At 49.4% G+C, this 24,880-nt stretch overlaps 1 long non-coding RNA gene across 1 annotated transcript; it reads left to right on the top strand.

The window, feature by feature from the left end:
- The first annotated feature begins 275 nt into the window (after positions 1–275).
- Positions 276–11,172, top strand: LOC133352484 (uncharacterized). Its single transcript, XR_009756269.1, has 3 exons — positions 276–1,333; positions 2,043–2,116; positions 11,095–11,172. It is a non-coding gene; the product is annotated as an uncharacterized LOC133352484 (long non-coding RNA).
- The last annotated feature ends 13,708 nt before the right edge of the window (positions 11,173–24,880 follow it).

The raw sequence follows: 24,880 nt of genomic DNA, 5'->3' as shown, positions 1-24,880 counted from the left end.
CCCGGCACGGCCTAGCACACTTCACAGCCGAAGTCCACTAGCGCCACGGGTCTACTGCTCCACGAATTCACACGTTTGGCTGTCGCGTACCACGGCCCCTAATCCATGTTCGGAAGCGGCAACAACAACTCCCTGTGGTCGCACAGGAAGCGGTTTAACTGCCCAATTGGCGCCTTGCGAGGTCGAAACCAGGAATCTGCACGGATGGATCGCTTAAGAGGTCCTCGCTCGGCACGTCTACGGCTCTCCATTCGTCGCTCCAGGCAGTACGGGTATCACGCGGACTCCACACTGTTCGCACTGGGGTATTGCCCACACTTCAGGCGCACGTGGTGGTGGCGGCTTGAAAACGTCGACATGAAGGGCGCTGCCATCGTAGCAGCAGCAGCGCTGTTGACGACCTGTCGAGATTGACGGTCATCTCGTCGAAGCGATGGGTAGACTCGACCCTCTGTGTGGCTAAACCGACATCCCAAGCAGATGTGGAACTATATTTCGATTTAAAGCTTTCGTGACTGCAGGGATTCATCTTCTTAGGTTCTTTTGGTAAAGGCACGTAGAAGGAAAGTAATAAAATAATAAAAATAAAACGTAATAAAATAATTCTCACGACGTTTCGGCCACAACGCAAGCAGCCGTCCTCATGTGAAGAATTAAACACCACCAAGCTTGGAGCGTATATTTAAGCTGGGTTGGAGGGGAAAGAGCGCCTTGACGAAAGAATTTGCATATCAAGAGGAATTTAGCATATTTATGGGAAATGCAGATATGGGATTAGTCATTACTTTGTGGAATGCGTAGGAGGTGGGCAGGGGGGTTTAAAAGTCATACTATGCCCGTGCATTACGCACGATTAGCAGCATCAAAGATGTGGAAGGTTGCGAGAATATTTTTTGTTCATCGCCGTCGTCATCAGCATTGCACGATGTAATCACACGTGTAAACACACAAACAATTGTGCCGCAACGTGTTTACAAGTACAACTTTCATTTCCCGCAAATGTCATTTGTTTATTAAAGTAGCGAGTACGGAATTAAACAAGTTTGTTTGGCGGTTGGAGATAAACCCACCAAACATGCAACGTTGGGCCATCTCTGGTATACGGTTGGAACCGTTGAACCGACGTTGGCCCGACGTTAAAGCGACATTGGCCCGACCTTTTCCATTCATTTTACTACGATCACGGATCCTCTAAAACTACCCATTGGGTATGAGCATTGCGTGGATAAATCACCGAGAGCAGACACATGGGGACATTTATCGACACGTAACGGATCCACACACACGGCGGATAAGGCGGGAAGACATCTGTCACAGCGACGTATGCATGCAGGTACATCAAACTTCTTTCGCACCGTACGTAGCCAACCGAGCTCATTGGAGGTGCAGCTGCGGAGGCGGCGGGCAGGATGGGGAAGGGCACACTCCGCTCCTCCTGGCTCAGAACCTCCAGCTCGACCACCTCCACACGCCGGCAGACGTAAGAAGAGGAGGCAGTCGACCACTGAGATTAAAAACAACAATCGATTACAAAAAAGAAATGCCGGCCGCGAGCGAGCAATAGAGCGGGTGGGGGAGATAAAGGCAGCTGGCTGTGTGGCAGAGGCTCGCAGAGGCTCACAGAGGCGCTCGGCTTTCGCGCAGGAAAGGTCAACGACGCGGGGACACCATTTAGAAATGTTAATGAGATTATCCGGGAGGATTTAAGCAAACAGGGCGATATTAATGCATTTATTCAGATCGCCAAATTAAGTCGTCTCTCGTCTCCATCGCGGATGTTGCCTGGCAGCCAGAGGGCGCGTGAGCGCAAGAGTGCAGGTGTGTGTCTGTGTGTGTCTGTGTGTGTCTGTGTGTGTGTCTGTGTGTCTGTGTGTGTGTCTGTGCGTGTGTATGTGCGTGTGTCTGTGTTTTTCTGTTTATGTGTCTGTGTGTGTCTGTGTGTCTGTGTGTGTGTCTGTGTGTGTGTCTGTGTGTGTCTGCGTGTTTGTCTGTGTGTTTGTCTGTGTATGTGTCTGTGTGTGTGTGTCTGTGTGTATCTGTAGGTCAGTCTACCCGTGGCACCTGGGTCTGCCCTGTGACCTGCCAGCGGGCGTTCGACACTTCACGTGGCCTTAAGGTGCACTTAGCCTGGCACAAGCGTCGTGGTGACGTCACCGCCACTTAGTGGCGAATGGCGGTTGTTGTGTGTATCTGTGTGTGTGTGTCTCAGTGTGTGTGTGTCTCAGTGTGTGTGTGTCTCAGTGTGTGTGTCTGTGTGTGTGTCTGTGTATGTGTCTATGTGTATCTGTGTGTGTATCTCAGTGTGTGTGTGTCTGTGTGTGGTTTAGTAGTAATTTATTGAAGGTGGAGGGGTTACCAGCCCTTCGCACCCGTCCAGAGCCCCCATTTAGCCGCTGTGGTCACAGACCATCAGCCCCACCAAAACTAAGCACCTGCCTGGGTATTTTGTACCATCGGACACTCCACCCCCACAACTCCCAATCGGTGATGGGGCAGTTGTGGAGAGAGTGGAGAGTTTCCCATAACTGGGCAGTGTGCTCATGACCGGCTCCGGTTTAACAGCAGAGATCTCACTCCGAATCAGTCGAGCGGCATTGTCTTTTCATCGGTTGCGTAACGCTGTGTCGAAGCTACCTGGTCTGTCGCTCCGCACGAAGCTTCAGGTCTTCTCGGCCACGGTCATTCCCTCCCTTCTCTATGCTTGCGAAACGTGGACCCCCCTAATGGAGCATCTTCGCTCGTTAGAAGCATTTAGGCTAGCCTGCCTACGAGTCATCCTGTATTGTGTGAGGAGCACACAAATCCTTGAAAGATCTGGACAAAGTTCCATCGGTGAGTTCCTCCGGCAGGCAAGGCTCCGTTGGCTGGGCAATGTAGCTCGCATGCCCAGCCACCGCATGCCTAAACAGCGAAACGGGCGCGGCACGGGCTAGAGAAGAGATGGAGTGATGTGGTACAGGAGGATGTGGAGCTGAGTGGACTTGCCGATGACTAGTACCAGCGTTGTCAAGATCGGCCTCTGTGGAGGAGGCTCGTGAAGGACGCTACTGGGCAGTTGGAGGCAGTCGCCCTCCAACAACAACGGAGGGTGGAGGAGCGAAGCTCACAACAACGAGCAGAGCGCCGGGTGTAAAGCATAGCAAGTTGGTACAGTAGGGCGCACAGGTGGTGCATCAGCCAGTCGTCTCAGTCGATCCGTGGTATCTGGGTCTGCCCCGTGACCTGCCAGCGGGCGTTCGACGCTTCACGTGGCCTCAAGGTGCACATAGCCTGGCACAAGCGTCGTGGTGAGGTCACCGCCACTTAGTGCGAATGGCGGTTATTGTTGTTGCTTGTAGCTGTGTTTCTCAGTGTGTGTGTGTGTTTGTGTGCCTGTAGCTGTGTGTCTCAGTGTGTGTGTGTGTCTGTAGCTGTCACAGTGTGTGTGTGTGTAGCTGTGTCTCAGTGTGTGTGTGTATAGCTGTGTCTCAGTGTGTGTGTGTCACAAAGTGGGGAGCGGTGGCGTAGCGGTTAGCACGCTGCGCAACGAACCTGGCGACCCGAGTTCGATTCCCGCTCACGGCGATCGCCCGTGACGATTATTTGTACCGGTCCTGGGCCTGCCTCACATGAGTATCTGGTGCGGTATGTAAACATCGCCACTGGGGAGACAAAGGCGGCCGAGCGTGGTGCCGTGCCGGCCATCAAAGGTGCTCGCTAACAGCACTTGCCCCAACAGTCTGTGAAGGCTATACAGGGGATATTTGTCCTTGTTTTAAAGATACGCTCGCTCACTCACCCACTCATTGACACACTCACTGACTACCTCACTGACTACCTCACTCACTCACCTACCCATTCACCGACACTTACGCAATCACGCGACACCCCCCTCAACTCCAGCTCGCCACACTCTGCAGGTCACACAACGCTTCTCTCCGTTTGCCTCCTTTCCTCTCGCTCTGCTCCACTTTGGAATCCCCTCCAATCGTCGTATCTTCCCCTACCCCCTCGTTTCTTACAAACCGAATAAAAGAAACCGATGTACTCTTAACCATCGCAACTTTTTTTTGGGGGGGGAGGGGCTATGGGGGGCACTTTGGGCTTGCGCTCAGCAACACGTGATTTAAAATAAAATCTTGACGAGTTTGGAAGCCTCTTGCTGGCCGATTTGGCCATCGGCCGGATAACCCAGGGGTCATGGACCCGTTATAGCCACTTGCGGCTCCTAGTGACCGTTTGTGCGCCCCCACCCCCTGAATGTGAAAACACCCCCCCCCATCAACCACCAACGGTTTCAAACGTGTGGCAGCCCTCGCACACCGATGATGTCTCGTCGGCGACAGTGGACCCCCCCCCCAGCCCCTTCTAAAATCTCGTGAAAACCCCACTGCGTTGTAGAGATTGCGGGATGTGGCACGTGGGACGAGAGGTCATGGGTCACCGAGGACCCACGTTTTACCCCACGTGACTGTAAAACGAGGAGTTTTTGGAGGTTCTTTTGGCACCCGTGGGTCTCGGCCCAGTGATCGACCGGCGCGCGAGTGCTCTCGCGTGTCCCTGTCCGTCATCATTGTGACGTGACGCCGCTAATATCTTTAAGTGCCTCCGAACAGGCGAGCGGAGGCGGTCTATTCCCACGCAGCAGCGTCTGCACAGACACAGCAGCAGCAGCAACAGCGAGAGAGCGAGAGGGAGGGTGAGAGAGAGAGAATGCGAATACATAAACAAAAAATCCATAATACAGGTTGGTTTTTGTGTTAGATCGTGTAAATATATAAATGTGTCGTTAAAACCCGCCACCACCCCACGCAGCCAACTAGTAAGGGTTGTCACGTAAACAGAGCGTGGCCAATTCGTCACTAGTACAGCACTAACCGGTGTGTTGGAGAGCCAAGCTACAACATTCACAATCTGAGTACGACGTTTCGTCAGTAATTATAACTAGCTTCATCAGGCGACAACCAGATTTGTGGGGAAAATCCTCCTGCTTCGTTCCTTAAATAGAGGGGTAGGCGTGATGACGTCGTCTGCGATTACCACACCAGTCTGAGCTGGTAGAACGTAAGCTTACTACGCCACCACCAACAACCCTCCGGATATGACAGCGGGATTCCTCGACTGGCTTCAGACGAACGTCGCTCAACGTTCGTTTCAGGAATCGGACGCGCCGACTGGGACCACGGCGAGTCCACGTGTTTTTGTTTTGCTTCACCGCGTTCGTCAAACAAAGCGTGAACCGCGCCGCGAAGCTTTCATGCGCGTGATTCGTCGAGGGATGTCTTTAATAGTTCACCGTTAATCGTTACGGCTTGCGAGCGAGCGAGCGAGCTTCCATTAGGGGCAGAAGAGTTTGGACTGAAACGTCGCCTCGCTAGCTGGGGGGGGGGGGGGGTGATGTGAACCCTTTGCGTTACGCGCCTACCGCGCTCTTACGTGAGGAATGCGGCGAGATGGAGGATCGATTTTCTCTTTTTTATCTTATCGGGAGGCTTGACACAGAACGCGTGGTTCGGTGCCACGAACGCGATCCAAACGCATGACATGGGCGAGAAGTGCTCCCCTTAAACGAAAACAGCGGAGTGAACACACCTGCACAAATGAGCCATTTTATTCTCGGTATTATTATTATTACCATATAAAAACGCCAAATGGAATGCGTTGATGCATAAACACACGGATGCACTGCGTACGGAGCAGTGGCTCAACGGTTAGCGCGCTGCGCTACGAACCCGGCGACACGAGTTTGATTCCCGCTCAGAGCCAACATCGGTGGCGATTATCTGAACCGATCCTGGGCCTCCCCTAGGTCTACTCAGCCTCAAACGAGTACCTGGTGTGGTGTGTAAAACATCGCCAATGGAGATGGTGCTGGCCACCCATCCTCTCTTGTACCGTGCCGGCCTTCATTATGTGCTTACTAACAGCACTTGCCCCAACAGTCTGTTAAGGCTATACTTGGGGAGATAAACACACGTAAGTCTGGCACAGCCACAAACATCTGGCCACGTGATCCCCAGAGGGCAGCCCATCGTACAGGGCAGAGACCAGTCCCCCATTGCGCGCACACACAACTCACCCGACACACGACTCACCTCACCAGATCACAATCGCGACCACACCTGCAGTGACTCACCGCTCACCTGCGACCCACGACTCGCAGCCGCAGCTAAGGCCAGCGGTGACAGAGTCACGCGGTGAGACTTGCGGGGTGGTAAGTGAGACGGTCACGTGGTCTCGTCGCTCCATCTCCGCAGTGGGTCGCTCTCCCTCGCTGTGACTGCACGTCCCGTCGCCAGGACTCGGATCATCCCGTTCCTTCTAGCGACGCGTCCGGCACAAGGAACTCATCTTACTTTTTGATCGAATCTTAATCCCCCCCCCCTCCCCATGCCTCCGCCTCTGTCGACCTATCAACACAAGCGGGTCCACCACAGTCGCATGCCATCGACCGGTCACGTGTGGTCGCGTTAACATGTGGCGGCGTCCACGTTGTTTCAAGACATCTCGCAAACGTGGAAGAGTAGGAGTGATAAGTAACCCTCTCGAACGGTTCTTGACACTTCCCTACTCATCCTACCGAGTGCGCATTGTGGCAATTCTCAACATCCTCCATTCGAATGTCAAAATGACACTTTAAAAAAAAAATCACGCAAAAATCTACCAGCGATATCTTCAGGGTTAACACTCACGTGGCGGAACGTTCGATTTGTTAATCCACGTCTCGAGTCTGTCGAGAGAGCCAAAGTTTCCCCTTGCCTATTTACAAAATGTGTGCAACATCCAAAACAAGGCTCGTGGCATTTACACTTAAACGATCCATACGATTTGCTTATTTTAGTTCATTCGGCGCCGTATGTGCTACGTGATGAACCCACTGGGCTGAGAACAGCAGCACGGATTTGTTCACCGGCTGCCCAGGAAGAGTCTGCCAAGTGGGGTCCGCTCAGCTGTGACAATCGCTGTTCGCTTTAATTCACTTTCATTTACTCAGTGTCCATCTCCACTTCCGTCTCTCATCTTTGTTGTTGTTGTTGCTGTTGCCGAATACGAGCGCACGTTGCTCACGGGGAGAAACATGCAAAACCCCAACGATACAGCAGGCGTCGTGGGTCAGGATCGAAGCCGACGGCCTCCTGCGTACCCGGCGAGGCAGTTAACATCTTAGAGCCACCGTGGCTCTCGGCTCGCCACCGTGTGGTAGGGGATCACAGTTATCCGAGAACACCCAAGCAGGCGACGGCGCAACACTCTATCCCGTTACAGACGTAGCAGTTGGGTGTTTACCGATGTGTTGTGCGCCGTTTCCTGCCCGGACAGGGTATACGGCACCTCCTCGACGCTTATGGGGTAAGTGCGGAGTATCCCCTGCACTCGTGGGCTCCACCAGCCACCTCGCTGCCTGCACAGTGCAGGATCTGGCGCTCGAGTGCCCGGCAAGACGAAGACCTGGGGGGGAGGGGGGGGTTCACGGCCAAATCGTTCGTTGGCCTCACCCCCCTCCCGCACACCCAAAACAACTCAACCATCAATGGGGGTACAGCGCCTTTAGGTTCGAGAAGTCGGCATCGTGACACGTGACTCTCCGGCAATGTCGGCGCCGCTTTGGCGTCGTCATTTAGGAATCTCTGAGCGACTGGCCACGAGATCGCGACGAGTGGAGGCGTTTGGGCTCTCGTCCGACGTGCCCAGGGTCACGGAGCAAGTCACCCGCATGACAACTTTCCCCTCGAGATGCCAACGCGGCCAGATTAGTGGGTCAAACACACACACACCCACACACTGTTGAGTGTCCGCTACTCTCAGACGCGGTGACTCACGCGCAGACGTTAAACAAATTCATGGCAATGCAGCTCATTAGCGCGCTCAGTTCATCGGCGCAAACTTAGGCACTTAATTGCATTCATTGGTGACTTCCGTGGCCAGCCCACGCATTCTCGCCACGGCAGCGTGGGTAGCAGAGAGTGAAAGCGATAGAATTGGATTCTGCTCGAGTGATTTAAAAACCTCCTCCTGTAGACGAACGCTTAAACTTTAAAAAGAGGGGGGGGGGGGGGGGGTGCGGAAAGCGCAAATAGAGCTCCTTAGCCTCGTTTGAAGCCGCTCTGGTTTCAAGGAGCATCGGTCGTTCAATCGGTGGCGGAGCGTTATACCATGATGGGTGCTTCTCCAAGTGTCTCCACCGCCGCCTCGCCGGAGACGTTTGTCTGCCCCTCTCCCCATGAGCCGCACCAGGAAACCTCGCGGCGCGATGCAAACCACACGGACTCACCATCACGCAAAGCTACGCTCACCTGGTCCATGTGGATGTGCTGTGTTGTGGGCGGACTACGCTAGGCTGAGAACAGCAGAACGAAGTTGTTCATCTGTAGCACCCCCCCCCTCTCTTCTTGGTTCTTTCGGTAAAGTCACGTAGAATGGAAATAATAAAATAATAAAAATAAAACATAATAAAATAATTATCACGACGTTTCGGGCCACAACACAAGCAGCCATCCTCAGGTGGAGAGCAGGTCTGTCGAGTAGACAGAATTATTTATTATGTTTTATTTTTATTATTTTATTTCCATTCTACGTGACTTTACCGAAAGAAACAAGAAGATGAATCCCTGCAGTCACGAAAACTTTAAATCGAACCCCCCCCCCTATCAATCTGTCATCCCCCCCCACTTCTGTAGCCCCCACGCCTCCCGGTCTGGGCGAGTCTCTGCCGACTCAAGTCCGTTCAGCCGTGACGCTCGGTGCGTTCGAGATCAGACGGAACCATTTTTAGATCCTTTATATTAAGTTTGCTTGCTTGCTTACGACAGTGCAAATCTTTCGGTCGTTTTTTAACCCACTTCCCGTGATCCAATCGAGCTGACATTTTCCACACAGACTCGTTGTGCGTGACAATTAATGTTCGTGAAAAAAACATTCCAAAATGTTACTTTTTAGGACAAAAATATTATATTTAATTACCAATTGCTTAATGGTGCAATGACATAATCTGACCCATAGGTGGCAGCCATATCAAGCCAGAGGATGAGAGGACTCGAGCCGCCACGCATATAAAGGATTTATAGTGAAAAACTTTGTTTTTACGGGTTATACTTGTTAATTGTTCTCTTCCGTTTCGTGCAATTTTTGCGTTTCCCTCCGTGCCACCCGCGCTATTCTCTCGGCTCTTTCTGTTTTTCTTGCTGAATACGGAGCGCGTTACAAATCTTGCATCGATTAATTGCCACTTTTGTTGTTATTATTATTATTGCCGCGCTTGTTTACGCCGCCGAGTCTCACCGACAAGAAACATTCAGGGAGTGTGATTTTATGATTTCAATTAAAATTTGTACGTTTACAGATCGTGGCGGGGATTTTTTTTGTTGACATCGATTTGATGACATTTGGCGTGCGATTCACCCGCTCGCAGACAAAGCAATTGCACGGGTAAAAATCATTTCCAAATGAATGGCTCGGAGTTACTCAGCACGAGACAAGCAAATATACTGGTAGGAACCTCCTGGTTACACCAGCCCACAGGGGATTATTGTGTCCGTCGTGCAGGGAGAGGCTGGGTGGGGAGGGGAGGGTGGGGCTGGGTGGGGAGGGTGGGGCTGGGTGGGGTGGGGCTGGTTGGGGAGGGGCTGGGTTGGGAGGGTGGAGAGGGGCTGGGTGGGGAGGGGAGGGTTGGGGAGGGGCTGGGTGTGTAGGGGCTGGGTTGGGAGGGTGGGGAGGGGCTGGGTGGGGCTGGGTGGGGGGTGGGAGGGGTGGGGCTGGGTAGGGGAGGGGCTGGTCACTCCGTGGTGCCCTTATAAAACTCAACATTTAACCTACTCACGCCGGCTTGTGCCCGCCCTCACAGTCGGGCATATTTGCGGAATACACCACGCCGCCATTGACCCTGGCCATTGACCGAGCAGCCCAACGTTCCTACCAGCTCCCTCCGCAGGAATTTGTTTAAAAGCCTCTAGCTTCACTGCCCAGAGAGAGAGAGAGATCTCACAACCCGAGCAGAATTAAGCTTTGTCACCATTTGGATGGGTGACCGCGCGGATATTAGCGTCAGCTGCTCGCCTAAGTAGGCGTCGTGTGTTTGGTTTCAGTTGTGGCCAAGGCTCCTCTGACCATCTCCAAATCATCATCCCCCCACGAGCTTAGCAGACAACCAGGGGCTGTACCATCAGCTGGGATTTGGAACATAGCAGCAGCAGTGTTATCACGGTCACACTCATCATTGTCACCATGGTCACACACTTGCCAGTGTCATCATCAATGCTATCGTCAGTATCATCAGCCATACTTGATGTGAACATAGGGAAAAGCAAGTTTCACACACACACACACACACACTCTCAGAGCTTGGCGTATAATATATATGTCTAATACTATTATAAATCAATATATACCTCGAGTTTCCTGGCTGGCAGCTGGCTGGGCTACTCTCGATCCCAACAGTAACGCTGTCATTGTTAGTGGCTGCTGCGGGCTTTTTCCACCGACAAAAGACGTAAGTATGGACAAATAATTAGTTAACGAATCCTCTTCATCCCCTGTGGGACGTAAGGCCACACACGAGTTCCCTCCGCTTCTCCCTGTCCTTGGCAACACGTTGAGCCTCGTCCAAAGAGAGGTCGATCGCTGCCACCACCAGCTCGGCCTTCACGGCACTGCGCCAGGATGGTCTCGGGTCTCCCGGGTTTTCCTTTTGCCCGGTGGTGTCCATCCTAGTGACATCTTTTGTCTACGGTCCAGGTCCATGCTGAGGACATGTCCGAGCCATCTGAGTCGCCGTCTCTTGATGTCCTGTGTGATAAATACAGACGAATGTCAAGGATGCGTTAAAATCGCTCCAACTTTTCAATTTGTGCTACAATTGATTATCTTTTTTGCCAGAATATATATTTTAATCTTAGAGAATATAACACTAAACCCCTGCCCCTTAACAATGCATATTATATTGGCATTTTATTAGTTTGAAAAGCACAATACTTTTAGAGCTCCCAGACCTGAAATGAGAGTCTATTATGTTCCATTGCAGAGCAACGCAGTTTTCTACGAGAAGCATTAAAACAAAAATGATTATTCTTTACGCACATTGATGTGTCCTTTTAATTAACGAGTTCAGTTTTCCAACAGAACTTCAGCCTGCTCTTGTCCACCTCCTTTTGACTGCCGCGCCGAGAGATTGAATCGAAACTGGCGACCTCTACATGGCAAGTCTAGTGTGCTGACAGTTACACCACAGCATCATCATCATCGCAATCATCATCCACTGCTGCATGGATATTGTTTGAACCACTTTTTTGTGGGAATGTCGAGCTCACGCTTGTATTCCACAGAAGCATAAAACAAAAAATTTGGCATGAAATTGGCCCAAAGCGGTTTAATCCTGGTGTTGTCGAACAAAATGCATCATCGTAATGAAGAAATTTCTATTCCTGAAAAGACTGCACGGTGGGTAATTCATAGATTAATATGATCCCCAATGGGGCCGCACATGCCTGCTAATGTGATGAATGCATCTCAATTCACACTCGCGATAAATGCGTTTCAAATGAGAAATATGGAATTTTAATTTCTGCTGCCACTCTTAGATTTTTTTTTGCAGGTCATTTAAAAACCTGATGACAGTTTCACTGGGACAATCAGTCACATCACAAGTGTGCAGTCCAGTGAATGTGCTAACGTTGGCAATGTGGTCGGAACCATGCAACGAACGTTGGCCTCCCAACGTTGACTGGGAGTACAGTATATGGAAGTCCAGCAAAGTAGATTGCTTAACAATCGGTACGATTTCAAACGTCATCTCCTCGCTTGCGTGGGTTTTCTATGCAAGGTCACTGGATTCCTCTCACATGCAAAATACTCATTGGGGAATGAACCAAACATTGCTTTGAATGATTCCAATTTCAAGGCGCTTAAGTTTGTAAAAGTTATGAGGGATGGATAAGAATGCGGCCATTTTATAATCGGAAACGCTTCCTTAAAGATGAATGTTGGTATGTTGAATTGTTTAGGAGGGAGTGCAAGACTCACTGTTTTCTCATGGCTTTTACTTAAACATAATTTCATTGTTTTTGTATTTTATTTCAGTGTACAATGTTTAGGTGATATTACATTAAAAATAAATACGGTTTATGGCTCACCGTACGTAACCAACCGTGCTAATCGGAGGTGCGGGGGAAGGACAACAAACTAAACACGCAAAAAAAAAGAAACACTTCTAAAAAAATTAGTTTCCAATCTAGAAAAAAACAAATACGATTTTAGACAGAGGCTTGAAGGTCCCCAACCGAACCGAGACTCCCTGACAGCCTTCGGTAGGCAGAGAGTTCCACACTCCAGGTGATGCCACGGATGCTGAAGTTCCGATTGCCCATGGACTTTAAGAAGTTCAGAAATTCCCACCCCCGAGTTGAGCTCAGTGAGCTAAGAATCTCTTAATGCAAAGGGCGACTCGGCCGGCAAAAAACATTGTGATTGACTGCACTGCTAAATCTTCTTGGTTCTTTCGGTAAAGTCAAGTAGAATGGAAATAATAAAATAATAAAAATAAAACATAATAAAATCATTCTCACGACGTTTCGGCCACAACGCAAGCAGCCGTCCTCAGGTGGAGAACAGGTCCGTCGAGAAGACAGAACAGTTCTGTTCTCCACCTGAGGACGAAACGTCGTGAGAATTATTTTATTATGTTTTATTTTTATTATTTTATTATTCCCATTCTACGTGACTTTACCAAAAGAACCAAGAAGATGAATCCCTGCAGTCACGAAAGCTTTAAATCGAAATTTGCACTGCTTTAAGTAGACTTTTTTTGCAATAGTTCATTGGTATCCAGTACAAACAAATAGAGCTCTACCGAGACACCCAGGAAGGGAGCATATCAGCTATTCCACTACGACGTACATACAACGTGCAGTTAAAAGGAAAACAATAAAGGTCACACTATTATTTTGTATCACTTATTGAACGAATTAATGTAAATGAAACGTGTTTCGTGTTAAATTTGACCTCGGATCATTCCCACGCACTCTCCCCTGATGTCGTGTGCACACAGGTCACGTGGCACGGCAGAGACCAAGGCACACGAGCAGACCCCGTCAGCACCGACGTTGGCCCAAGTTGTGAGTTACCGGAGAGAAGTGCTCTTCATTGTAAGGCCAGGGGGACACTGGCGGCCCCTGATGGCTTTGAGTGCAGCCCCGTGACGTGCAGGCCCCTGACAATACACACGGTGGCTAAGAGATTTTAACTACCTCGCCTGGTATACAGGAGGTCGTGGGTTCGATTTGGACCCTGACGTCTGTCTGTATGTTTGCAGTTTGCGTGTCTCTCTCTCTCTCATCATCATCACGGTGGCTAGGAGATGTTAACTACCTCGCCTGGTATACAGGAGGTCGTGGGTTCGATCTGGACCCTGACGCCTGTCTGTATGTTTGCAGTTTGCGTGTCTCTCTCTCTCATCATCATCACGGTGGATAGGAGATGTTAACTACCTCGCCTGGTATACAGGAGGTCGTGGCTTCGGTCCCGACCCTGATGCCTGTATATTTGGAGTTTCCCTTTCTCTCTCCCCATGGTGGTGTGGATTTTTCTCCGGATCCTCCGCGTTTTCCCTTCACATTTAGAAACACGCGTTTAGAGTCTTTGACTGCTATACGTGTTCACACGATGCGCCACGTCCTTGAGCTATCATCTGTGGCTTCTGAAAAAGAGCAACGTAGCTCAGTGGGCCTTACCCAGGCAAAATAAAATTCTTTTGTTTCATACACAAATATGAAAACTGCCCTTTGCGTGCTGTCAAACCCCAATGGTTTCAAATGTGTGGTGGGCCCTCGCACACTGATGATGTCTTATAGGCCAACGCCCCCCCCCCCCCCTGAGAATCAGTGAAGAACACTACCTTATATAGAGAAAGAGAGAGCAGCGATTCAACTGCAAGGTTCTGCGTTCAACTCAAGAGGTCAACTCCCGGACCTCTCGCCGTGTATATTCAACAGCCTACGGCGAGGTTACGTTTCCGTAAGAAAAAAAAAACAAACTCTTTGAAGAAGGTAATGCATTCGCGTTGCGGACAAGAAAAGTGAGGACATTCAGGCGAAATGCGATGAGGCAATTGCAAAGATTTATTTTTTTGTAATATTTTGGCTCGGGGCTGCAGGACCACTGCTTTCAGAAGCCACGTGCATCATTGGCAGTGATGATGCACACGGCGTGCGAAGCGGAGACAGATTTTGTAGCAGCTGAACTACTGAAACGAAATAAATAAATGCATCCCTTTCATTTACATCACATGTGTGTAGTGCGACTTCTTTCGCACCGTACGTAGCCAACCGTGCTAATGCGAAGTGCGTGCGGGGGGTGGGGGGGGGGGTACAATACACTAAAGCACAGAACGCAGCTGTGTGACTTTCATACAAACATCCTGAACATGGGAAACGAGGGCAAAGGTGGTGTACGATGACGTATGTTGAACTTCTTTCGCACCTTACGCATGCGGACCGCGCGAAAATAAAAACGCACGCACATCCCACATCCCACATGAGCACAACCTCGAAAAGGGAAATTAAACAATTCCCAAAAATCGATGAAAACTAAATCCCTCCCGCCCCCCACGGCCGCCTTGCTCGATCCCACGGTGGGCAAAGAACGCTCCCGAGTGTGAGAAGAGAGAGAGAATTGAGAATCTCAGATCGTCTATTTATACTGCAGGAGGAGTCCGATGAGCTATGAAGCTCATCACAGAAAGCACGATATAGGCGTGCAAAGTACAAGAAAGGTAAACAGATCACCTGGCGACGGACATGGTAAAATCACTTTCACGAGCGTCGCTAAACTCGCCGGGGGTTTGTGTCCTTGTGCCGAGGGGGGCGGGGGGCGATCGAGGTGTGGGGGGCGGGGCTGGCATAACAACATGCAAAGTGAAGTCTCGCTCACAATAGAGGGTTTTTGGGGGGTTAGATCACGTAAATATAAACATTTGTCGTGAAACCCGCCACCAACCAACACAACCTAACCCCCAAAAAAACTGTACGATGGATCTAACCCCCCCCCCCCCCCCACAAAAAAACCTCACTCTAAACGCGTGGTGATGCTAGACGTGGAGGGAAAAACTGGAGGACCCGGACAAAAATCCAGGGGAGAGAGACACGCAAACTCCACATATACAGCAGCAAGCGTCAGGGGCAAGATCAAACCCACGACCTCCTGCATACCGGGCGAGGAAGATAACATCTCGCCACCATGGCACCCTCATCACGCGGAACAAGGCGCGATCCGACCCCGTTCGGTGTATCGACCGATGAGACCAGGGTTACAGAGGGCTCTACACGTACTCTTTGGTTCTTTCGGTAAAGTGGATCCTTGCAGTCACGAAAACTTCAAATCTAGAATTGCTCTACACGTGTAAGGGACACGCTGGGTGATGGATCACGCAGGGATACCACATCTTCCAGAACACCTCCGACTTGCACGCTTGGCTGTGTACGGTGCCAGAAATGCAGATGTGACGTCGCCTAATTTTGACTATAAAATAAACAGTAATATTATATTATTAATATATTATTTTATTATCTCCCTTCTACGTGACTTTACCGAAAGAACCAAGAATATTCATCCCTGCAGTCACGAAAGCTTTAAATCAAAAGTAATAGCAGACTCCGGTAAATCGAGTAGGTTTGAACCCAACATGGGGAACACAATTGAATTAAAATAAACTGCTCCACAATTGGAACAGTCGCCAACGTGTTTCTACTTTCCCTCCGTACACTTCTTATCATTCCGCCACTTCTTACAGAGCTCTCAACAACCCAGTCACTCCGCCCTCTTCCTCCACAAGTTTCACTCACCACCCACTGCCATTCCACCCCTTTGTATCTGCTCTTTCACTCGCTGAACTCCCGTGAGAACCGCCTTGACCCACAGCCACGTGGTGTGTCCGCAGGTCACACTCCCTACGTCACAACCACGTGGTGTGTCCGCAGGTCACACTCCCTACGTCACAGCCACGTGGTGTGTCCGCAGGTCACACTCCCTACGTCACAACCACGTGGTGTGTCCGCAGGTCACACTCCCTACGTCACAGCCACGTGGTGTGTCCGCAGGTCACACTCCCTACGTCACAGTCACGTGGTGTGTCCGCAGGTCACACTCCCTACGTCACAGTCACGTGGTGTGTCCGCAGGTCACACTCACTACGTCACAACCACGTGGTGTGTCCGCAGGTCACACTCCCTACGTCACAACCACGTGGTGTGTCCGCAGGTCACACTCCCTACGTCACAGTCACGTGGTGTGTCCGCAGGTCACACTCCCTACGTCACAGTCACGTGGTGTGTCCGCAGGTCACACTCCCTACGTCACAGCCACGTGGTGTGTCCGCAGGTCACACTCACTACGTCACAACCACGTGGTGTGTCCGCAGGTCACACTCCCTACGTCACAACCACGTGGTGTGTCCGCAGGTCACACTCACTACGTCACAACCACGTGGTGTGTCCGCAGGTCACACTCACTACGTCACAACCACGTGGTGTGTCCGCAGGTCACACTCCCTACGTCACAACCACGTGGTGTGTCCGCAGGTCACACTCCCTACGTCACAAGCCACGTGGTGTGTCCGCAGGTCACACTCCCTACGTCACAACCACGTGGTGTGTCCGCAGGTCACACTCCCTGCGTCACAACCACGTGGTGTGTCCGCAGGTCACACTCCCTGCGTCACAACCACGTGGTGTGTCCGCAGGTCACACGCCCTACGTCACAGCCACGTGGTGTGTCCGCAGGTCACACTCCCTACGTCACAGCCACGTGGTGTGTCCGCAGGTCACACGCCCTACGTCACAGCCACGTGGTGTGTCCGCAGGTCACACGCCCTACGTCACAGCCACGTGGTGTGTCCGCAGGTCACACTCCCTACGTCACAGCCACGTGGTGTGTCCGCAGGTCACACGCCCTACGTCACAGCCACGTGGTGTGTCCGCAGGTCACACTCGCTACGTCACAGCCACGCGCTGCAGGGGCCGGGGCGCTGTCCACTCGGTGGTGCTGATCACGTTCGCGAGTCCGAGAATCTCATTCCTGCAAGTTTCCCGTTGTGATGCCACATCCCTTTGTCGCAGAACCCCTCTCAAGTACCTTATACACCGCGGCAATATCTTCATAGGGGTTGTTGTTTCGCTACACGTACACACGCATGCAGACAGACGGGCAGACACAGTTATATGGGACAGACAGACAAGAAAACACGGAATAGATAAAATCATAAAGAGCAACAGACAGGGGAGTTCGACGTAATTTTAATCTGCTTTTGGAAGAAAATAAAGAGGACCGGTTGGAGACGGGACGGGGCAGATTGCGCAGGGCAAAGTGTTACAAAGGAATCCATCTCGGGTCTGAATCTGCGTCTCTCGGTGTTGATCGCGCACTTTTGTGAAGTGCCCAACTTATTGCGACACGACCGGCTTTCCCTTCCACTCGAGTCGGCAATCCTGTTGAGCATCCGCTGCGCTTGACGCGTGCTATGCCAGAGTGGGCGAGCTGTGTGCGGTGGTTCGCCCATCTGTTGTGCTACGCAGTCATTGGCGTCGGGCAAAAGCAAACGAAGCAAAAGCTCAGGGCCTCAAGTAACTCAAGGGGATCCTGACTCGTGACAAAAATGAAGCTAAACTATAAACATTGTTTTTTTCAATTTAAAGCTTTCGTGACTGCAGGGATTCATCTTCTTGGTTCTTTCGGTAAAGTCACGTAGAAGGGAAGTAATAAAATAATAAAAATAAAACATAATAAAACAAAATAATTCTCACGACGTTTCGGCCACAACGCAAGCAGCCGTCTCCAGGTGAAGAATGAGGTCTCTCTTCACCTGGAGACGGCTGCTTGCGTTGTGGCCGAAACGTCGTGAGAATTATTTTATTTTATTATGTTTTATTTTTATTATTTTATTACTTCCCTTCTACGTGACTTTATATAAACATTGTATTTGTATTTTACCAGGTAAGGCCGACTGGAGCTGTATAGCTCTTTATCAGAAGGGGACTGGCTGTCACAAATGATAGCTAAACGAGGCGGCTCATCCAGTGGAAATGTAGTGTAGCCAAAATACTAATACTCTGAATAACTGTGCGTATCCAGCTGAAATTGGGATGTTTTCACATGCAAGTATATTGATCTGATGTTAATTTGTCCGACCTGTTATCACCATTGGATAATGCAAAAACATCTATTACGCGTATCCGATTGTTTAATAGTTTCCAGATTTCGTGCACAATTTAGATCAAAAGCAATTATAATGTAACCGCCAAAGTTTTGGGAACCACCTAATTTCATCTCGTGGCATCTCAATTCTGCCATCTCCGTCCTCATTGAAAAACAACTATTACAATTAGTAAAGTTGAACCGTTAATGCAATTTTGCAATATAATTGCTATTATGATGAAGAATAACAAGAGGGTTTAACCCTTCCTGGCAATAAAACGGGTGTTAAGATGTTCAACAACCAAATAGATATCGTTTGCAAGGCATCAAGTCTGCATCAACCACACGTACTTGTGGAACAACATGCACACAAACACGCTCTGATACAATAATAAATGCATTGCCATTGTATCTGATTGGCCTACGCCAGAGACAGGCTTCATTATGGCCTTGGCCTCACTACCTGTGTTATCATTCACCCACCTATCCATCTATCCACCAGCCACCCATCCACCGACTGATCTATCGACCTACCGGGCTACAACCTCTCCGTAATTCCATTCATCCATCCACCTGTTCTGTGACCGTCTGGAACGCTCTTCGTTCCGATATTAGGAAGTTACTGGAGCGATGCACTTTTAAATCCAGATACAAAAAAAATGTATGTAGAACTCTTTTCTGTGTTCAGTTTGTTGTCCTTACCCCGCACTTCCAATTATCACGGTTGGTTACGTACGGTGCGATCGAGGTTCTACAATCGTACCAAAGACAAAGATCCCCCGTATAGCTGTAACAGAATGTTGGAGCAAGTGCTGTCAGCCAACACCTATGAACGCCGGCACGGCACAAAAAGCAAACAGTCCAAGACAACGCAAGTACAAGAACACGTATTAGCTCGGGTTTCGAATGGCGATGTATTTATTATCAAAGCAAGTTTAGTAGAGGGGTGTTATTGGGGTTAGATCGCGTAAATTTATTCAATTGAGAATCCGATGCGTTTGACGCGTGCTATGCAAAAAAAACTCTATTACGGATGATATTGTTCGCGAAAGCCTACGTGTTAAACTCAGAGCATGTTCGTTCGCATGTACCATGAGTACGTGTGGTTAAAGCAGTAATTGATGCCTTGCAAAAAGGTATCATTCTGAGTTAGAATATCTTAACACCTACTGTTCTATCGCCAGAAATGGTAAAACCTTTTCTTAGTTTTCATCATTTTGGAAACTGGCAAAAAGGTCCCTTAGATAATTAGCTCTCAAAATTGTAATTTGTATCTGTCATTGTGGAACGCTTTGATGTTGTCTGCCTGGCCCAGTCGCCCTTGAAGGAGAAGAAGGAGAGAGAAACAATCTTCTCAGCTCAATGAGCTTTACTCGGGCAAATAAAAACACTTCTGATAACAAGCTCGTTCAAAAAAAAAAATTATCATGGGCTGGAGGGATGAAAGCAACAGTTTTGAAACGTGATAGGTTGGAGGCTAAGTGTTTTTATTGTTGTTGTCATTTTTGTTGTTTCGATTTAAAGCTTTCGTGACTGCAGGGATTCATTTTCTTGGTTCTTTCGGTAAAGTCACGTAGAAGGGAAGTAATAAAATAATAAAAATAAAAATAATAAATAATTCTCACGACGTCTGTCGGGGAGACAGCGTCTGAATGACGACAGACCTGGTCTTCACCTGAGGACGGCTGCTTGCGTTGTGGCGGAAACGTCGTGAGAATTATGTTTTATTTTTATTAATTTTTATTAATTTATTACTTCCCTTCTACGTGACTTTACCTAAAGAACCAAGAAGGTTGTTGTTGTTTTCAACCAGTGCAGGGAGGAGGCCGCAGTAGACGCTTCGTGTATCGCTTCGACTCCGCGAGGGTGACGATGCCTCCGATGGGTTTGTACTTCGCCGCCGTCGTGAGAGATTCTTCTGCTCTTCCCGCGTGCGGAATTCGTTACGCGCGTCTCGCCCACGCTGCGTTCAAGCAGCGCGCTGGAGAGCGATGTCCATGATTGTCGTGCGGGAGAGAGAGAGAGAGAGGGGAGCCAGGTGGTGCTTAATCCCTCGTTGCTATCGTGTGCGTACTTCTCGTCCGTAATTCCACTTGGGTCTCTAGATGCGTCAACATTCCTCTGGTCTCAGTGCATCACCATTTTCTACATCTCTTGTGTCATCTCAACCTCACGTCTACATTTCTCTCATCTCTCATCGACACATGAATCTCCCTTGTCTCCATCTCTTCTGTCATCTCAACCTCACATCGACATTTCACTCATCTCTCATCGACGCATCCGTCTCCCTTGTCTACATCTCTTATGTCTAACTGGGATTTTGTGAATATAAAAGGAGAGGGTTGATGATGGGGTCCATAAATAACCTCCGCTTACGGCCCCCAATGGACAGGCACCACCAGTGGCGCTATGATCCCAGCGACCTGTGTTCAGTCGCCACCAATGAATAACATTACTCGATAAATTGTATCCTGATCCTGTCCCGGGTCTCCCCTAGGTCAATTCAGCGTTTAATGAGTACCTGGTAAGTAAGAAAAAAAAGGTAGCCAGGTGTGTCTCTGGCTGACAGCACCTCCAAGAAACGCAGAGGAATTGCATCGAGAAAAACAATGTGGACGCGATTATCATTGTCACAAATTGAACTCGGGTCGCCATCGTCATATAACAGTGGCACTAGCAACTACGCCACTGCTCCACACGCACAAAAGACAACGATATTCGTATACCCTACAATTATTCATGTGGCAAGTGCCCTTGACGAGTACCGATTAAAAAAGCCGACAATGTTCAGGGGCATTTGGAGCAGCCTGCAATGCGACCTGGCCGCCTTTGTCTCTGCACTGCTTATCTTCACGCACCGCACCAAGTAAATAATTAATTTCAGGCCAATCTAGATTTGTAGTTTCAGCAAAAATGTTCTTGCTGTAGTTTTCCCACCTGATGACGATTGCTTGTGTTGCGATCGAAACGTCGTGATTTAATTTATTTTATTTGATACCTACGTGACTTTACCGAAAGAACCAAAGAGTAGAGTAATTTCAGGCCGTTTCACAACCTTAGGTGTAGGGTCTGAGGACCCGTTCTCACATCGCTCGCCTAATTGTGTGAGCCGTGGCCGGGGAATCGAACACGGGCGAGCGAGGTTCGTAGCGCCGCACGCCAAACCCCTCCACACACAGACAGAGACCCACCTGTCAAACCATGCGGGGACTGTCTGAGCAAGGGCACGCACACATGCAAATAATGAAAGAACACGAAGAAGAAAAAAAAAACCTCTCCAGTTGGAACCCTTCTATATAAAGGGAATAAAACATAAGTTCATGAATTTAAGGGAGAGTACAGAGCTTTACGCCGGTCGATGTTGAGCACCGTCCTATTTAACGCGTAAATCGAAGTGGACTCCAAATTCCATTCTCGGTCTCCAGTGTCCGTCTTGGTGTCGAGCCGGTGCGGGTGATTGCGCAGACCCCGGGCAAATCACAAGTGATTTGCTCGGGATTTGCTAACAAAGCTATTTTACACCGCAGACCCGACAAGAGTGAGCACTTGCGGGAATAAAAATGAAATATGTACACACGGCACATACACAGATATGCATACACGTGTGTGTCCGTGCGCGCGTGTGCGTCTGTGTGTGTGCGCGCGGGGAGCGGTGGTGTAGCGGTTAGCGCGCTGCGCTACGAACCCGGCCACCTGAGTTCGATTCCAGCTCACGGCCAACATCCAGTGACGATTATCTGAATCGGCCATGGGCCTCCCGTAGGTCGACTCAAACTCAAATGAGTACCTGGTGAGGAGTGTAAACATCGCCACTGGGGAGACAAAGGTGACTGGGCTTGGAGCTGACTATCCACCCCCTCGTGCGCCGTGCCGGCCTTCATTAAGTGCTCACTAACAGCACTTTCCCCAACAGCCTGTTAAGGCTGTAAGGGAGTATTTGCCTTGTAGTGGGAAGCGGTAGTGTAGTGCTTAGCGCACAGCGCGACGCACCCGGCAAAGCAAGTTCGAATCCCGCTCACGGCCAACGCCAGTGATGAAATTTTGAACACATGTCCTGTGCCTTCCTTACGTTGACTCGACCTGAAATGATGATCAGGTGCGGTGTGCGAGGAACACCGCTAGGGGACACACAACGTTGGCCGGTTGCGGCTTCCTGGATCCTGTCCTGGAGATGCTTGGCGCGGTTTCAAGCGAAACGTTGGTTTCTAATTGCCACATTTGTTTTCTTGAGGATTGTGTTCTATCAACTTACCGACGAGCTGAACACAAACAAAAAAAAAACAATTTGGCGAGTTAAACGGTTGAACGCGTGACAATTGAATTTGGGCCACGTCGGCCCAGGCGATTGGAAACGTTGCACCAACGATGACTCAACGTTGACCCAACGTTAACCCAACGTTGGGTCAACGTTTATTGGAGTACGACGCTTTCGAGACCTGACGAGATGTCGGTTGCCTTCTGGTTGATTTGGTCGCAGGCAGAGTAAGCACATCGTTTGGCACACATAACCAGTGGTCTTCTGCCCATTATATACACACACACACACGCGCGCACACACAGAGGAAAATCGTAATACAAATAAAATAATGAAATAAAGGAAACGTAACGAAGCAGATGAAACACTCTTTGAAAGTCAAGCCTCGCCATCACCCTAGCAACGGCCACGCACGGAATTTGATAGCTGCAATTTCCATTCGCGAGCAGAGTGGTTTAGATAAAAATGCGAATTTCAATTTCTCTCTCTCTCTCTCTCCCTCCCTCTCTTTTTTTTTCTAAGCAGATATCAGAGGATGATTTTCTGGCTCTGGTTGTGAACAAATGAATCGAGGTCAAATGAGCGCACACGGAGAGACTTGGAAATGCTGTTCTCAGGCAGACAAACCGCACTCCCATTATTATCAATGATGGTAATGATCTCTCCGTTGTAAGATGTAGCATGAGGCGATTGAAAGTAATAATGTTAGCACTTCTAATAGCTGTATCCGAAATGAGACAGAATTAAAGTCGTCATCACTATCATCAGCCATGGCCAATCCACTACTTGATGAAGGCCTAAACCTCAGATTCATGATTATTGATCTATCCCTGACGAATCCGATGAGTTGTGAAGCTTTTTTTCACAGATGTCCAGTAGGGACAGGACAGCAAATCGCAACAACAATCCGCCCCCCCCCAAAAAAAAAACCGATAGGCGTGCAAAAGAGAGGAAAGGTAAGCGAGTCACTAAAAATATATATAAATAGATAAAGTATCTGAGGACAAACTGCATAAGTCCATAAATTCCGGGCGATTTTCCAACATCAAATGCAAGCTTGGGGCAAGGCAGCAAAACAATAGAAACAGTCCCAGACCACACCAAGACAACACACAGTCGCTCCACGTTAAATTGTCACGTTAAAATGTAACTATCGATACACGGGTATCGATACACTGCTGCCTCACAGCCACGGTCAATCCACTGCTAGATTCAAAGCCCACGCTCCCTTCCGAATGAGTTCCACTTTCTCGGCTCATTTGGCGGCCGAGTAACAGAATTGGAGTACATCAACAAGTTATCATTGCAATCGTCAACGATTACACAAAATTATTTGTAAGTAATTACAAATAAATAATTACAAATACTCATTTGTAGATAATTACAAACAATCATTTGTTACTATTACATTTAGTAAATTATAAATTATTATTCGTATTCGTCATTTTCAATTAAAAGAAAAATTTCCTCTCTTGCATGTACGTAATCATTAGCCTATGGATCGGAGACGATTATATTTAAAATATTCAGGTTATTATTTAAAATATTCAGGCTTGAAGTATTTTTTAAAAATATAATTCTATTCATCTTCATATGCAGATCGCTACGCAGAGAAAGAGAGGTGCCCGACTTGTCTTTGTTATAGATTACAGACCGCGAGTCACCGGGTAAAATTGCTCCTCCACAGCTCATATTTAGGTGCGTGAAGAGGGGGTGATGAGGCGGGAGGGGGGGGTGAAGAGAGGGGGTTGATGAGGGGGGGGGGGGTGATGAGAGGAGGGTGATGTGGGGGGGATGAGGGGCGGGGGGTGGTGAGACCCGCGTCAAGCATGCCCGACCACCTTTGTCTCCCCACTAGTGATGGTCACGAGTCACGCAATCAGAGCACCAGGCACTTTTAGCAAATAAGGTCAAAATTAAATGCAGTTTCATTTTATCTGGTGTATTCCGACTCTGATTTGCTAGCACTCGGGTCCGATTGGCATGTAAGATGTATAACGATGATGATAACAGCAACAACAACGTTAACTTACAATGGAGAGCACAGCAGTTGCTGACATCCAAAGAGAGAGGACCACTCAGGCGGTGCGAGGAGGAACCAAGGACGAGCGGGCAGGGCAGCAGCAGCAGCAGCCACCCAGTGAACCAGAATCAACCATTTCCCAAGCTCTGCAGCACCGCGGTAGACGTCATCTCCATCAAACGTGCCCTAGACGTCATCTCCATCAAAGGTGCCGTTGTATATCTGGAGTCCGCGTCTTCTCTCTCTCTCCACTCTCTCTCTCTCCCCGCGTGGCGGTCCCAGCGTGCATCGTTCTCCCGGTTCTATCCACCGGTTTTGACCCCTCCTCCACGTGAGCATCAACACGAGGTCAGGTGAACCGGCTGCGACGAGCAACTCCCACGTGCGGCGGTGATGACGATGTCGACCACTTGTGCAGGAGGCAATCACGTATGGCCGTCAAGTCG

Source organism: Lethenteron reissneri, chromosome 5 (genome assembly GCF_015708825.2).
Source record: "Lethenteron reissneri isolate LAM-NWPU_2019-01 chromosome 5, ASM1570882v1, whole genome shotgun sequence".
Lineage (NCBI taxonomy): Eukaryota > Metazoa > Chordata > Hyperoartia > Petromyzontiformes > Petromyzontidae > Lethenteron > Lethenteron reissneri.
Note: the sequence above shows the minus strand (reverse complement) of the source record. Positions and strands in the feature narration are given on the sequence as shown.